We start from the raw sequence: 14174 nt of genomic DNA, 5'->3' as shown, positions 1-14174 counted from the left end.
GGCTTTTTGCAGCAGCTTTCGCTTACGGCCATACCACCACCTGTTCACGCCTGATCTCGTCTGATCTCAGAAGCTAAGCAGAGTTGGGCCTAGTTAGTACTTGGATGGGAGACTGCCTAGGAATACCAGGTGCTGTAAGTTTTTGAGTATTTTCACTACTTATCTAATACACTGGTTCTTAGTGTGGTCAAAGTTTGACCAGCTCTTTGCTTTCTCTTACTGCTTATTTAATTCAATTGCCTTTAAAGTAGCTGTTCTTTAAACAGAGTTTGACTGTTTTTAACTACTTAACTAATGCCTTATCTTTAATGTAGCTCATTTTGAAGTATTTTTTTTTCATTCATTACTTATCTAGTATAATATTTATTCATGCCTTAAAATAGCAGCTTTTAATGGCAGCTTCGCCACCTCACCCTGATTTCCACCCTGTTCACGCTTGATGCTCGCCTGATCTCAGAAAGCATAGCCGTACCACCAGAGTTGGGCCTAGTTAGTACTGGATGAGAGACTGCCTTAGAAATACCAGGTGCTGTAAGTTTTGGAGTTTTTCACTACTTCTATCTAATACACTGGCTCTTTAAAGTTTGACCAGCTCTTTGCTTTCCTTTACTGCTTATTTAATTCAATTGCCTTTAAAGTAGCTGTTCTTTAAACAGAGTTTGACTGTTTTTAACTACTTAACTAATGCTCTTATCTTAATGTAGCTCATTTTAACCATTTTTTTTTGTATTTCATTCATTACTTATCTAGTATAATGGCACTTAGTGTGCCTCATCTTAAATAGGGCTTTTGCAGCTTTTTTAACGGCCATACCAACTGTTCATGCCTGATCTCAGATGTAGCTCATTTTAAGCATTTGGGCCTAGTTTTCATCTCTGATTACTTGCCTAGGATAACCAGGCACTGTAAAGTTTTGAGTTTTTAACTACTTACCTAATATAGTGGGCTTTAGTGTGGCAGCAAGTTTGACCAGCTCTTTGCTTTTCTACTGCTGATCTCAAGCTCCAATTGCCTCTTAGAGTAGCTGTACTTTAAACAGAGTTTGACTGTCGTTTTGATGGGACGAACTAATGCCTATCTTACCATGTGCTCATTTTGAAGTTTTTCACTGCTATCTATTTCACTGGCCCTTATCTGTGGTCAAAGTTTGTCCAGCTCTTTGCTTTCCCTTACTGCTTATTTAATTCAATTGCCTTTAAATGTAGCTGCCCTTTAAACAGAGTTTTGACTGTTTTTAACTCACTTAACTAATGCTCTTATCTTTAATGTAGCTCATTTTGAAGTATTTTTTTTGTATTTCATTCATTACTTATCTAGTATAATGGCACTTAGAGTGCCTCACCTTAATATAGGGGGCTTTTGCAGCAGCTTTGGCTTAAGGCCATACCAGCCCTGTTCACGCTGCTGATCTCGCTCTGATCTCATCCAATTGCTAAGCAAAGTTGGGCTCTAGTTAGTACTTTTGACTGGCAGACTGCCTATGAATACCCAAGTGCTGTGGAAGTTCTTTAATTTTTCACTACTTATCTAATACCCTGGCCCATGAGTGCTGTCAAGTTTGACCAGCTTCTTTGCTTTCCCTTACTGCTTATTTAATTCAATAGTTTAAAGTGCTTGTTCTTTAAACAGAGCCTTGACTGTTTTTTTAACTACTTAACTAATGTCTAAGTCTTTAATGTAACTCATTTTGAAGTATCATTTTTTTTGTATTTCATTCATTACTTATCTAGTATAATGGCACTTAGTGTGCCTCACCTTAAAATAGGGGCTTTTTGCAGCTAGCCTACGCCATACCAATCTCTGTTCACGCCTGATCTCAGAAGCTACAGAGTTGGGCCTAGTTAGTACTTGGATGGAGACTGCCTAGAATACCAGGTGCTGTAAGTTTTTTTTTTGTCACTACTATCTAATACACTGGCCCTTAGTGTGGTCAAAGTTTGACCAGCTCTTTGCTTTCCTTACTGCTTATTTAATTCAATTGCCTTTAAAGTAGCTGTTCTTTAAACAGAGTTGGACTGTTTTTAACTACTTAACTAATGCTTATCTTTAATGTAGCTCATTTTGAAGTATTTTTTTTGTATTTCATTCATTACTTATCTAGTATAATGGCACTTAGTGTGCCTCACCTTAAAATAGGGGCTTTTTGCAGCAGCTTTCGCTAGCGGCCACGGCCACACCCTGTTCGCCTGATCTCGCCTGATCTCAGAAGCTAAGCAGAGTTGGGCCTAGTTAGTACTTGGATGGGAGACTGCCTAGGAATACCAGGTGCTGTAAGTTTTGAGTTTTTTCACTACTTATCTAATACACTGGCCCTTAGTGTGGTCAAGTTTGACCAGCTCTTTGCTTTCCCTTACTGCTTATTTAATTCAATTGCCTTTTAAAGTAGCTGTTCTTTAAACAGAGTTTGACTGTTTTTAACTACTTAACTAATGCTCTTATCTTTAATGTAGCTCATTTTGAAGTATTTTTTTTTTTGTATTTCATTCATTACTTATCTAGTATAATGGCACTTAGTGTGCCTCACCTTAAAATAGGGGCTTTTTGCAGCAGTTTTTGCCACGGCCATACCACCCTGTTCACGCCTGATCTCTCGCCTGATCTCAGAAGCTACAGCAGAGTTGGGCCTAGTTAGTACTTGGATGGGAGACTGCCTAGGAATACCAGGTGCTGTAAGTTTTTTGAGTTTTTTCACTACTTATCTAATACACACTGGCCCTTAGTGTGGTCAAAGTTTGACCAGCTCTTTGCTTTCCCTTACTGCTTATTTAATTCAATTGCCTTTAAAGTAGCTGTTCTTTAAACAGAGTTTGACTGTTTTTAACTACTTAACTAATGCTCTTATCTTTAATGTAGCTCATTTTGAAGTTTTTTTTTTTTTTTATTTCATTCATTACTTATCTAGTATAATGGCACTTAGTGTGCCTCACCTTAAAATAGGGGGCTTTTTGCAGCAGCTTTCGAATTACGGCCATACCACCCTGTTCACACCTGATCTCGTCTGATCTCAGAAGCTAAGCAGAGTTGGGCCTAGTTAGTACTTCTTGGATGGGAGACTGCCTTAGGAATACCAGGTGCTGTAAGTTTTTGAATTTTTTCACTACTTATCTAATACACTGGTCTCTTAGTGTGGCCAAAGTTTGACCAGCTCTTTGCTTTCTCTTACTGCTTATTTAATTCAATTGCCTTTAAAGTAGCTGTTCTTTAAACAGAGTTTGACTGTTTTTAACTACTTAACTAATGCTCTTATCTTTTAATGTAGCTCATTTTGAAGTTTATATTTTTTTGTATTTCATTCATCACTTATCTAGTATAATGGCAATTTAGTGTGCTCACACCTTAAAATCAGGGGCTTTTGCAGCAGCTTTCGCTTACGGCCATACCACATCTCTGTTCACACCTGATCTCATTCTGATCTCAGAAGCTACAGAGTTGGGCCCAGTTAGTACTTGGATGGGAGACTGCCTATGAATACCAGGTGCTGTAAGTTTTTTGAGTTTTTTCTACTACTTATCTAATACACTGGCCCTTAGTGTATTTGGTCAAAGGTTTGACCAGCTCTTTGCTTTCCCTTACTGTATTTAATTCAATTGCCTTTAAAGTAGCTGTTCTTCAAACAGAGTTTGACTGTTTTAACCACTTAACTAATGCTCACTTATCTTTAATGTAGCTCATGTTGAAGTATTTTTTTGTATTTCATTCATTACTTATCTAGTATACTGGCAATCTCTTACTGTGCCTCTCACCTTAAAATAGGGGGCTTTTGCAGAAGCTTTAGCTTCACGGCCATACCATCCCTGTTCACGCCTGATCTGCGTCTGATCTCAGAAGCTACAGAGTTGGGCCTGGTTAGTTCTTGGATGGGAGACTGCCTAGGAATACCAGGTGCTGTAAGTTTTTTTGAGTTTTTTCACTACTTATCTAATACAACGGCCCTTAGTGTGGCCAAAGTTTGACCAGCTCTTTGCTTTCCTTACTGCTTATTTAATTCAATTGCCTTAAAAGTAGCTGTACTTTAAACAGAGTTTGACTGTTTTTAACTACTTAACTAATGCTCTTATCTTTAATGTAGCTCATTTTGAAGTATTTTTTGTATTTCATTCATTACTTATCTAGTATAATGGCACTTCTAATGTGCTCCACCTTAAAATAGGGGGCTTTTTGCAGCAGCTTTACGCTACGGCCATACCACCCTGTTCACACTCTGATCTGCGTCTTGATCTCAGTAGCTTCAGCAGAGTTGAGGCCTAGTTAGTACTTGGATGGATGGAGACTTTGCTTCAGGAATTACAAAGGTGCTGTGTTTGAGTTTTTTCACTACTTATCTAATACACTGGCCCTTAGTGTATGGCCACAAGTTTGACCAGCTCTTTGCTTTCCTTACTGCTTATTTAATTCAATTGCCTTTTAAAGTAGCAAGGTTCTTTAAACAGAGTTTGGACTGTTTTTAACTACTTAACTAATGCTCTTATCTTTAATGTGCAGCTCATTTTGAAGCAGTTTTTTTTGTATTTCATTCATTACTTATCTAGTATAATGGCACTTAGTATGCCTCACCTTAAAATAGGGGCTTTTTGCAGCAGCTTTAGCTTACGGCCATACTGACCCTGTTCACGCCTGATCTCGTCTCCTGATCTCAGAAGCTAAGCAGAGTTGGGCCCTAGTTAGTACAGGCTTGGATGAGAGACTGCCTATGAATACCAGGTGCTGTAAAGTTTTGAATTTTTTCACTACTTATCTAATACACTGTCCACTTAGTGTGGTCCAAGTTTGACCAGCCTTTGCTTTCCCTTACTGCTTATTTAATTCAATTGCCTTTAAAGTAGCTGTTCTTAAACAGAGTTTGACTGTTTTTAACTACTTAACTAATGCTCTTATCTTTAATGTAGCTCATTTTGAAGTATTTTTTTTTTTTTGTATTTCATTCATTACTTATCTAGTATAATGGCACTTAGTGTGCCTCACCTTAAAATAGGGGGGCTTTTGCAGAAAGCTTTAGCTTCACGGCCATAGCTCTTCACCCTGTTCACGCCTGATCTCGTCTGATCTCCGTAGCTAAGCAGAGTTTGGGCCTGGTTAGTACTTGGATGGGAGACTGCCTGGGAATACCAGGTGCTGTAAGTTTTTTGAGTTTTTTCACTACTTATCTAATACAACACCCTTAGTGTGGCCAAAGTTTGACCAGCTTTTTGCTTTCCTTACTGCTTATTTAGATTCAATTGCCTTTAAAGTAGCTGTACTTTTAAACAGAGTTTGGACTGTTTTTAACTACTTAACTAATGCTCTTATCTTTAATGTAGCCTATTTTGAAGTATTTTTTTTTTTGTATTTCATTCATTACTTATCTAGTATAATGGCACTTAGTGTGCTCTCACCTTAAAAATAGGGGGCTTTTTGCAGCAGCTTTCTTTAGCTGCACGGCCATACCACCCTGTTCACGCCTGGATCTTGTCTGATCTCAGAAGCTAAGCAGAGTTGGGCCTAGTTAAATTACTTGATGGGAGACTGCCTAGGAATACCAGGTGCTGTAAGTTTTTGAGTTTTTCACTACTTATCTAATACACTGGCCCTTAGTGTGTGGTCAAAGTTTGACCAGCTTCTTTGCTTTCCCTTACTGCTTATTTAATTCAATTGTTTTCCAAGTAGCTGTTCTTTAAACAGAGTTTGACTGTTTTTAACTACTTAACTAATGCTCTTATCTTTAATGTAGCTCATTTTGAAGTTTTTTTTTTGCATTTCATTCATTACTTATCTAGTATAATGGCACTTTATTGTGCCTCACCTTAAAAAATAGGGGCTTTTTTTTTTTTTTGCAGCAGCTTTTCGCTTTACGGCCATACCACCTGTTCACGCCCTGATCTCGTCTGATCTCAGAAGCTACAGAGTTGGGCCTAGTTAGTACTTGGATGGGAGACTGCCTAGGAATACCAGGTGCTGTAAGTTTTTGAGTTTTTTCACTACTCTCTATCTAATACACTACAATTCTTAGTGTGGTCAAAGTTTGACCAGCTCTTTGCTTTCCTTTACTGCTTATTTAATCTAATTGCCTTTCGAAGTAGCTGTTCTTCAAACAGAAGTTTGAGAGAAATCTGTTTTTAACTACTTAACTAATGCTCTTATCTTTATTATAGCTCATTTTGGAAGTAATTTTTTGTGTATTTCATTCATTACTTATCCAGTATAATGGCAATTCTAGTGTGCCTCACTCCTAAAATAGGGGCTTTTTGCAGCAGTTTTCGCTTATGGCCATACCACTCCTGTTCACGCCTGATCTGCGCTCTTGATGTCACCAGAAGCTAAAAAGCAGAGCTGGGCCTAGTTGATGCTTCTAGTTGGGAGACTGCCTAGGAATACCAGGTGCCAGCAGGAGTTTTTGAGTTTTTCACTACTTATCTAATACACTGGCCCTTGGTGTGGTCAAGGCTCTGACCAGCTCTTTGCTTTCCTTACTGGGTTTATTCAATTCAATTGTCTTTGTGTTGGCTGTTCTTTAAACAGAGTTTTGACTGTTTTAACTACTTAACTAATGCTCTTATCTCTAATGTAGCTCCATTTTGAAGCATTTTTTTTTTGTATTTCATTCATTACTTATCTAGTATAATGGCACTCTAGTGTGCCTCACCTTAAAATAGGGGCTTTTTGGCAGCTTTCACACGTGGCCATACCACCCTCACTCAATACCTGATCTCAGAGTTTTTCACAGAGTTGGGCCTAGTTAGTACTTGATGGGGAGACTGCCTAGAATACCAGGTGCTGTAAGTTTTTGAGTTTTTTCACTACTTATCTAATAATAATTGGTTCTTTAGTGTGGCCAAAGTTTGACCAGCTCTTTGCTTTCCCTTACTGCTTATTTAATTCAATTGCCTTTAAAGTAGCTGTTCTTTAAACAGAGTTTGACTGTTTTTAACTACTTAACTAATGCTCTTATCTTTAATGTAGCTCATTTTGAAGTATTTTTTTGTATTTCATTCATTACTTATCTAGTATAATGGCACTTAGTGTGCCTCCACCTTAAAATAGGGGCTTTTTGCAGCAGCTTTCAGCTTACGGCCATACCACCCTGTTCACGCCTGATCTCGCCTGATCTCAGAAGCTAAGCAGAGTTGGGCCTAGTTAGTACTTGGATGGGAGACTGCCTAGGAATACCAGGTGCTGTAAGTTTTTGAGTTTTTTCACTACTTATCTAATACACTGGTCTCTTAGTGTGGTCAAAGTTTGACCAGCTCTTTGCTTTTCCTTACTGCTTATTTAATTCAATTGCCTTTAAAGTAGCTGTTTTAAACAGAGTTTGACTGTTTTTAACTACTTAACTAATGCTCTTATCTTTAATGTAGCTCATTTTGAAGTTTTTTTTTGTATTTCATTCATTACTTATCTAGTATAATGGCACTTAGTGTGTGCCCCACCTTAAAAATAGGGGCTTTTGCAGCAGCTTTTGCCACGGCCATACCACCCTGTTCACGCCTGATCTCGTCTGATCTCAGAAGCTAAGCAGAGTTGGGCCTAGTTAGTACTTGGATGGGAGACTGCCTAGGAATACCAGGTGCTGTAAGTTTTTGAGTTTTTTCACTACTTATCTAATACACTGGCCCTTAGTGTGGCCAAAGTTTGACCAGCTCTTTGCTTTTCCTTACTGCTTATTTAATTCAATTGCCTTTAAAGTAGCTGTTCTTTAAACAGAGTTTGACTGTTTTTAACTACTTAACTAATGCTCTTATCTTTAATGTAGCTCATTTTGAAGTTTTTTTTTTGTATTTCATTCATTACTTATCTAGTATAATGGCACTTAGTGTGCCTCACCTTAAAATAGGGCTTTTGCAGCAGCTTTTCGCCTACGCCATACCACCCTGTTCACGCCTGATCTCGTCTGATCTCAGAAGCTAAGCAGAGTTGGGCCTAGTTAGTACTTTGGATGGGAGACTGCCTAGGAATACCAGGTGCTGTAAGTTTTTGAGTTTTTTCACTACTTATCTAATACACTGGCTCCTTAGTGTGGCCAAAGTTTGACCAGCTCTTTGCTTTCCCTTACTGCTTATTTAATTCAATTGCCTTTAAAGTAGCTGTTCTTTAAACAGAGTTTGACTGTTTTTAACTACTTAACTAATGCTCTTATCTTTAATGTAGCTCATTTTGAAGTTTTTTTTTTTGTATTTCATTCATTACTTATCTAGTATAATGGCACTTAGTGTGCCTCACCTTAAAATAGGGGCTTTTTGCAGCAGCTTTCGCTACACGGCCATACCACACCCTGTTCACGCCTGATCTCGCCTGATCTCAGAAGCTACAGAGTTGGGCTAGTTAGTTAGTACTTGGATGGGAGACTGCCTAGGAATACCAGGTGCTGTAAGTTTTTGAGTTTTTTCACTACTTATCTAATACACTGGCCCTTAGTGTGGCCAAAGTTTGACCAGCTCTTTGCTTTCCCTTACTGCTTATTTAATTCAATTGCCTTTAAAGTAGCTGTTCTTTAAACAGAGTTTGACTGTTTTTAACTACTTAACTAATGCTCTTATCTTTAATGTAGCTCATTTTGAAGTATTTTTATTTTTTGTATTTCATTCATTACTTATCTAGTATAATGGCACTTAGTGTGCCTCACCTTAAAATAGGGGCTTTTTTTGCAGCAGCTCGCTTACGGCCATACCACCCTGTTCACGCCTGATCTCGCCTGATCTCAGAAGCTAAGCAGAGTTGGGCCTAGTTAGTACTTGGATGGGAGACTGCCTAGGAATACCAGGTGCTGTAAGTTTTTGAGTTTTTTCACTACTTATCTAATATACACTGGCCCTTAGTGTGGCCAAAGTTTGACCAGCTCTTTGCTTTTCCCTTACTGCTTATTTAATTCAATTGCCTTTAAAGTAGCTGTTCTTTAAACAGAGTTTGACTGTTTTTAACTACTTAACTAATGCTCTTATCTTTAATGTAGCTCATTTTGAAGTATTTTTTTTTGTATTTCATTCATTACTTATCTAGTATAATGGCACTTAGTGTGCCTCACCTTAAAATAGGGCTTTTTGCAGCATTTTTTAGCTTACGGCCATACCACCCTGTTCACGCCTGATCTCGTCTGATCTCAGAAGCTAAGCAGAGTTGGGCCTAGTTAGTACTTGGATGGGAGACTGCCTAGGAATACCAGGTGCTGTAAGTTTTTGAGTTTTTTCACTACTTATCTAATACACTGGCCCTTAGTGTGGCCAAAGTTTGACCAGCTCTTTGCTTTCCCTTACTGCTTATTTAATTCAATTGCCTTTAAAGTAGCTGTTCTTTAAACAGAGTTTGACTGTTTTTAACTACTTAACTAATGCTCTTATCTTTAATGTAGCTCATTTTGAAGTATTTTTTTTTTTTGTATTTCATTCATTACTTATCTAGTATAATGGCACTTAGTGTGCCTCACCTTAAAATAGGGGGCTTTTTGCAGCAGCTTTCGCTTACGGCCATACCACCCTGTTCACGCCTGATCTCGTCTGATCTCAGAAGCTAAGCAGAGTTGGGCCTAGTTAGTACTTGGATGGGAGACTGCCTAGGAATACCAGGTGCTGTAAGTTTTTGAGTTTTTTCACTACTTATCTAATACACTGGTCCTTAGTGTGGCCAAAGTTTGACCAGCTCTTTGCTTTCCTTACTGCTTATTTAATTCAATTGCCTTTAAAGTAGCTGTTCTTTAAACAGAGTTTGACTGTTTTTAACTACTTAACTAATGCTCTTATCTTTAATGTAGCTCATTTTGAAGTTTTTTTTTGTATTTCATTCATTACTTATCTAGTATAATGGCACTTAGTGTGCCTCACCTTAAAATAGGGGCTTTTTGCAGCAGCTTTCGCTTACGGCCATACCACCCTGTTCACGCCTGATCTCGCCTGATCTCAGAAGCTAAGCAGAGTTGGGCCTAGTTAGTACTTGGATGGGAGACTGCCTAGGAATACCAGGTGCTGTAAGTTTTTGAGTTTTTTCACTACTTATCTAATACACTGGCCCTTAGTGTGGCCAAAGTTTGACCAGCTCTTTGCTTTCCTTACTGCTTATTTAATTCAATTGCCTTTAAAGTAGCTGTTCTTTAAACAGAGTTTGACTGTTTTTAACTACTTAACTAATGCTCTTATCTTTAATGTAGCTCATTTTGAAGTATTTTTTTGTATTTCATTCATTACTTATCTAGTATAATGGCACTTAGTGTGCCTCACCTTAAAATAGGGGCTTTTTGCAGCAGCTTTCGCCACGGCCATACCACCCTGTTCACGCCTGATCTCGTCTGATCTCAGAAGCAAGCAGAGTTGGGCCTAGTTAGTACTTGGATGGGAGACTGCCTAGGAATACCAGGTGCTGTAAGTTTTGAGTTTTTTCACTACTTATCTAATACACTGGCTCTTAGTGTGGCCAAAGTTTGACCAGCTCTTTGCTTTCCTTACTGCTTATTTAATTCAATTGCCTTTAAAGTAGCTGTTCTTTTAAACAGAGTTTGACTGTTTTTAACTACTTAACTAATGCTCTTATCTTTAATGTAGCTCATTTTGAAGTATTTTTTGTATTTCATTCATTACTTATCTAGTATAATGGCACTTAGTGTGCCTCACCCTTAAAATAGGGGCTTTTGCAGCAGCTTTTTAGCTTACGGCCATACCACCCTGTTCACGCCTGATCTCGCCTGATCTCAGAAGCTAAGCAGAGTTGGGGCCTAGTTAGTACTTGGATGGGAGACTGCCTAGGAATACCAGGTGCTGTAAGTTTTGAGTTTTTTCACTACTTATCTAATACACTGGCCTCTTAGTGTGGCCAAAGTTTGACCAGCTCTTTGCTTTCCTTACTGCTTATTTAATTCAATTGCCTTTAAAGTAGCTGTTCTTTAAACAGAGTTTGACTGTTTTTAACTACTTAACTAATGCTCTTATCTTTAATGTAGCTCATTTTGAAGTTTTTTTTTTTGTATTTCATTCATTACTTATCTAGTATAATGGCACTTAGTGTGCCTCACCTTAAAATAGGGGCTTTTTGCAGCAGCTTGCGCTACGGCCATACCACCACCCTGTTCACGCCTGATCTCGCCTGATCTCAGAAGCTAAGCAGAGTTGGGCCTAGTTAGTACTTGGATGGGAGACTGCCTAGGAATACCAGGTGCTGTAAGTTTTTTGAGTTTTTTCACTACTTATCTAATACACTGGCCCTTAGTGTGGCCAAAGTTTGACCAGCTCTTTGCTTTCCCTTACTGCTTATTTAATTCAATTGCCTTTAAAGTAGCTGTTCTTTAAACAGAGTTTGACTGTTTTTAACTACTTAACTAATGCTCTTATCTTTAATGTAGCTCATTTTGAAGTATTTTTTTGTATTTCATTCATTACTTATCTAGTATAATGGCACTTAGTGTGCCTCACCTTAAAATAGGGCTTTTTGCAGCAGCTTTAGCACGGCCATACCACCCTGTTCACGCCTGATCTCGCCTGATCTCAGAAGCTAAGCAGAGTTGGGCCTAGTTAGTACTTGGATGGGAGACTGCCTAGGAATACCAGGTGCTGTAAGTTTTTGGTTTTTTTTCACTACTTATCTAATACACTGGTCCTTAGTGTGGCCAAAGTTTGACCAGCTCTTTGCTTTCCCTTACTGCTTATTTAATTCAATTGCCTTTAAAGTAGCTGTTTCTTTAAACAGAGTTTGACTGTTTTTAACTACTTAACTAATGCTCTTATCTTTAATGTAGCTCATTTTGAAGTATTTTTTTTTTTGTATTTCATTCATTACTTATCTAGTATAATGGCACTTAGTGTGCCTCACCTTAAAAAGGGGCTTTTGCAGCAGCTTTGCTTACGGCCATATACACCCTGTTCACGCCTGATCTCGCCTGATCTCAGAAGCTAAGCAGAGTTGGGCCTAGTTAGTACTTGGATGGGAGACTGCCTAGGAATACCAGGTGCTGTAAGTTTTTGAGTTTTTTTTCACTACTTATCTAATACACTGGCCCTTAGTGTGGCCAAAGTTTGACCAGCTCTTTGCTTTCCTTACTGCTTATTTAATTCAATTGCCTTTAAAGTAGCTGTACTTTTAAACAGAGTTTGACTGTTTTTAACTACTTAACTAATGCTCTTATCTTTAATGTAGCTCATTTTGAAGTATTTTTTTTTTTTTTTGTATTTCATTCATTACTTATCTAGTATAATGGCACTTAGTGTGCCTCACCTTAAAATAGGGGCTTTTTTGCAGCAGCTTTCGCTACGGCCATACCACCCTGTTCACGCCTGATCTCGCCTGATCTCAGAAGCTAAGCAGAGTTGGGCCTAGTTAGTACTTGGATGGGAGACTGCCCTAGGAATACCAGGTGCTGTAAGTTTTTGAGTTTTTTCACTACTTATCTAATACACTGGCCCTTAGTGTGGCCAAAGTTTGACCAGCTCTTTGCTTTTCTTTTACTGCTTATTTAATTCAATTGCCTTTAAAGTAGCTGTTCTTTAAACAGAGTTTGACTGTTTTTAACTACTTAACTAATGCTCTTATCTTTAATGTAGCTCATTTTGAAGTATTTTTTTTTTTTGTATTTCATTCATTACTTATCTAGTATAATGGCACTTAGTGTGCCTCACCTTAAAATAGGGGCTTTTGCAGCAGCTTTCGCCACGGCCATACCACCCTGTTCACGCCTGATCTCGCCTGATCTCAGAAGCTAAGCAGAGTTGGGCCTAGTTAGTACTTGGATGGGAGACTGCCTAGGAATACCAGGTGCTGTAAGTTTTTGAGTTTTTTCACTACTTATCTAATACACTGGCCCTTAGTGTGGCCAAAGTTTGACCAGCTCTTTGCTTTCCTTACTGCTTATTTAATTCAATTGCCTTTAAAGTAGCTGTTCTTTAAACAGAGTTTGACTGTTTTTAACTACTTAACTAATGCTCTTATCTTTAATGTAGCTCATTTTGAAGTATTTTTTTTTTTTGTATTTCATTCATTACTTATCTAGTATAATGGCACTTAGTGTGCCTCACCTTAAAATAGGGGCTTTTGCAGCAGCAGCAGCTTACGGCCACGGCCATACCACCTCTGTTCACGCCTGATCTCGCCTGATCTCAGAAGCTAGCAGAGTTGGGCCTAGTTAGTACTTGGATGGGAGACTGCCTAGGAATACCAGGTGCTGTAAGTTTTTGAGTTTTTTCACTACTTATCTAATACACTGGTCCTTAGTGTGGCCAAAGTTTGACCAGCTCTTTGCTTTCCCTTACTGCTTATTTAATTCAATTGCCTTTAAAGTAGCTGTTCTTTAAACAGAGTTTGACTGTTTTTAACTACTTAACTAATGCTCTTATCTTTAATGTAGCTCATTTTGAAGTATTTTTTTTTGTATTTCATTCATTACTTATCTAGTATAATGGCACTTAGTGTGCCTCACCTTAAAATAGGGGGCTTTTTGCAGCAGCTTTCGCTTACGGCCATACCACCCTGTTCACGCCTGATCTCGTCTGATCTCAGAAGCTAAGCAGAGTTGGGCCTAGTTAGTACTTGGATGGGAGACTGCCTAGGAATACCAGGTGCTGTAAGTTTTTGAGTTTTTTCACTACTTATCTAATACACTGGCCCTTAGTGTGGCCAAAGTTTGACCAGCTCTTTGCTTTCCCTTACTGCTTATTTAATTCAATTGCCTTTAAAGTAGCTGTTTTTAAACAGAGTTTGACTGTTTTTAACTACTTAACTAATGCTCTTATCTTTAATGTAGCTCATTTTGAAGTTTTTTTTTTGTATTTCATTCATTACTTATCTAGTATAATGGCACTTAGTGTGCCTCACCTTAAAATAGGGGGCTTTTTGCAGCAGCTTTCGCTTACGGCCATACCACCCTGTTCACGCCTGATCTCGTCTGATCTCAGAAGCTAAGCAGAGTTGGGCCTAGTTAGTACTTGGATGGGAGACTGCCTAGGAATACCAGGTGCTGTAAGTTTTTGAGTTTTTTCACTACTTATCTAATACACTGGCCCTTAGTGTGGCCAAAGTTTGACCAGCTCTTTGCTTTCCTTACTGCTTATTTAATTCAATTGCCTTTAAAGTAGCTGTTCTTTAAACAGAGTTTGACTGTTTTTAACTACTTAACTAATGCTCTTATCTTTAATGTAGCTCATTTTGAAGTATTTTTTTGTATTTCATTCATTACTTATCTAGTATAATGGCACTTAGTGTGCCTCACCTTAAAATAGGGGCTTTTTGCA

At 38.3% G+C, this 14174-nt stretch overlaps 4 non-coding genes and 17 pseudogenes across 4 annotated transcripts; all 21 read left to right on the top strand.

The window, feature by feature from the left end:
- The first annotated feature begins 20 nt into the window (after window positions 1-20).
- LOC122343664 lies at window positions 21-141 on the top strand (annotated as a pseudogene).
- Window positions 142-2960: 2819 nt separating this feature from the next.
- LOC122343732 lies at window positions 2961-3083 on the top strand (annotated as a pseudogene).
- A 283-nt stretch (window positions 3084-3366) lies between these two features.
- On the top strand, window positions 3367-3487 carry LOC122343788 (annotated as a pseudogene).
- A 1509-nt stretch (window positions 3488-4996) lies between these two features.
- Window positions 4997-5121, top strand: LOC122343826 (annotated as a pseudogene).
- A 702-nt stretch (window positions 5122-5823) lies between these two features.
- LOC122343841 lies at window positions 5824-5940 on the top strand (annotated as a pseudogene).
- Window positions 5941-7039: 1099 nt separating this feature from the next.
- Window positions 7040-7158, top strand: LOC122343568 (annotated as a pseudogene).
- Window positions 7159-7433: 275 nt separating this feature from the next.
- LOC122343703 lies at window positions 7434-7552 on the top strand (annotated as a pseudogene).
- Window positions 7553-7827: 275 nt separating this feature from the next.
- LOC122343804 lies at window positions 7828-7946 on the top strand (annotated as a pseudogene).
- A 681-nt stretch (window positions 7947-8627) lies between these two features.
- On the top strand, window positions 8628-8746 carry LOC122343567 (annotated as a pseudogene).
- A 280-nt stretch (window positions 8747-9026) lies between these two features.
- Window positions 9027-9145, top strand: LOC122343802. The gene has a single exon (XR_006250829.1). It is a non-coding gene; the product is annotated as a 5S ribosomal RNA (ribosomal RNA).
- A 281-nt stretch (window positions 9146-9426) lies between these two features.
- Window positions 9427-9545, top strand: LOC122343791. Its single transcript, XR_006250828.1, has one exon. It is a non-coding gene; the product is annotated as a 5S ribosomal RNA (ribosomal RNA).
- A 274-nt stretch (window positions 9546-9819) lies between these two features.
- On the top strand, window positions 9820-9938 carry LOC122343566 (annotated as a pseudogene).
- A 273-nt stretch (window positions 9939-10211) lies between these two features.
- Window positions 10212-10329, top strand: LOC122343808 (annotated as a pseudogene).
- A 275-nt stretch (window positions 10330-10604) lies between these two features.
- On the top strand, window positions 10605-10724 carry LOC122343658 (annotated as a pseudogene).
- Window positions 10725-10999: 275 nt separating this feature from the next.
- Window positions 11000-11121, top strand: LOC122343806 (annotated as a pseudogene).
- Window positions 11122-11394: 273 nt separating this feature from the next.
- Window positions 11395-11513, top strand: LOC122343753 (annotated as a pseudogene).
- Window positions 11514-11791: 278 nt separating this feature from the next.
- LOC122343767 lies at window positions 11792-11911 on the top strand (annotated as a pseudogene).
- A 285-nt stretch (window positions 11912-12196) lies between these two features.
- LOC122343793 lies at window positions 12197-12316 on the top strand (annotated as a pseudogene).
- A 279-nt stretch (window positions 12317-12595) lies between these two features.
- Window positions 12596-12714, top strand: LOC122343778 (annotated as a pseudogene).
- Window positions 12715-13395: 681 nt separating this feature from the next.
- Window positions 13396-13514, top strand: LOC122343780. The gene has a single exon (XR_006250827.1). It is a non-coding gene; the product is annotated as a 5S ribosomal RNA (ribosomal RNA).
- Window positions 13515-13790: 276 nt separating this feature from the next.
- On the top strand, window positions 13791-13909 carry LOC122343769. Its single transcript, XR_006250826.1, has one exon. It is a non-coding gene; the product is annotated as a 5S ribosomal RNA (ribosomal RNA).
- The last annotated feature ends 265 nt before the right edge of the window (window positions 13910-14174 follow it).

The sequence above is a fragment of the Puntigrus tetrazona genome, chromosome 4 (genome assembly GCF_018831695.1).
Source record: "Puntigrus tetrazona isolate hp1 chromosome 4, ASM1883169v1, whole genome shotgun sequence".
Taxonomy (NCBI): domain Eukaryota; kingdom Metazoa; phylum Chordata; class Actinopteri; order Cypriniformes; family Cyprinidae; genus Puntigrus; species Puntigrus tetrazona.
Note: the sequence above shows the minus strand (reverse complement) of the source record. Positions and strands in the feature narration are given on the sequence as shown.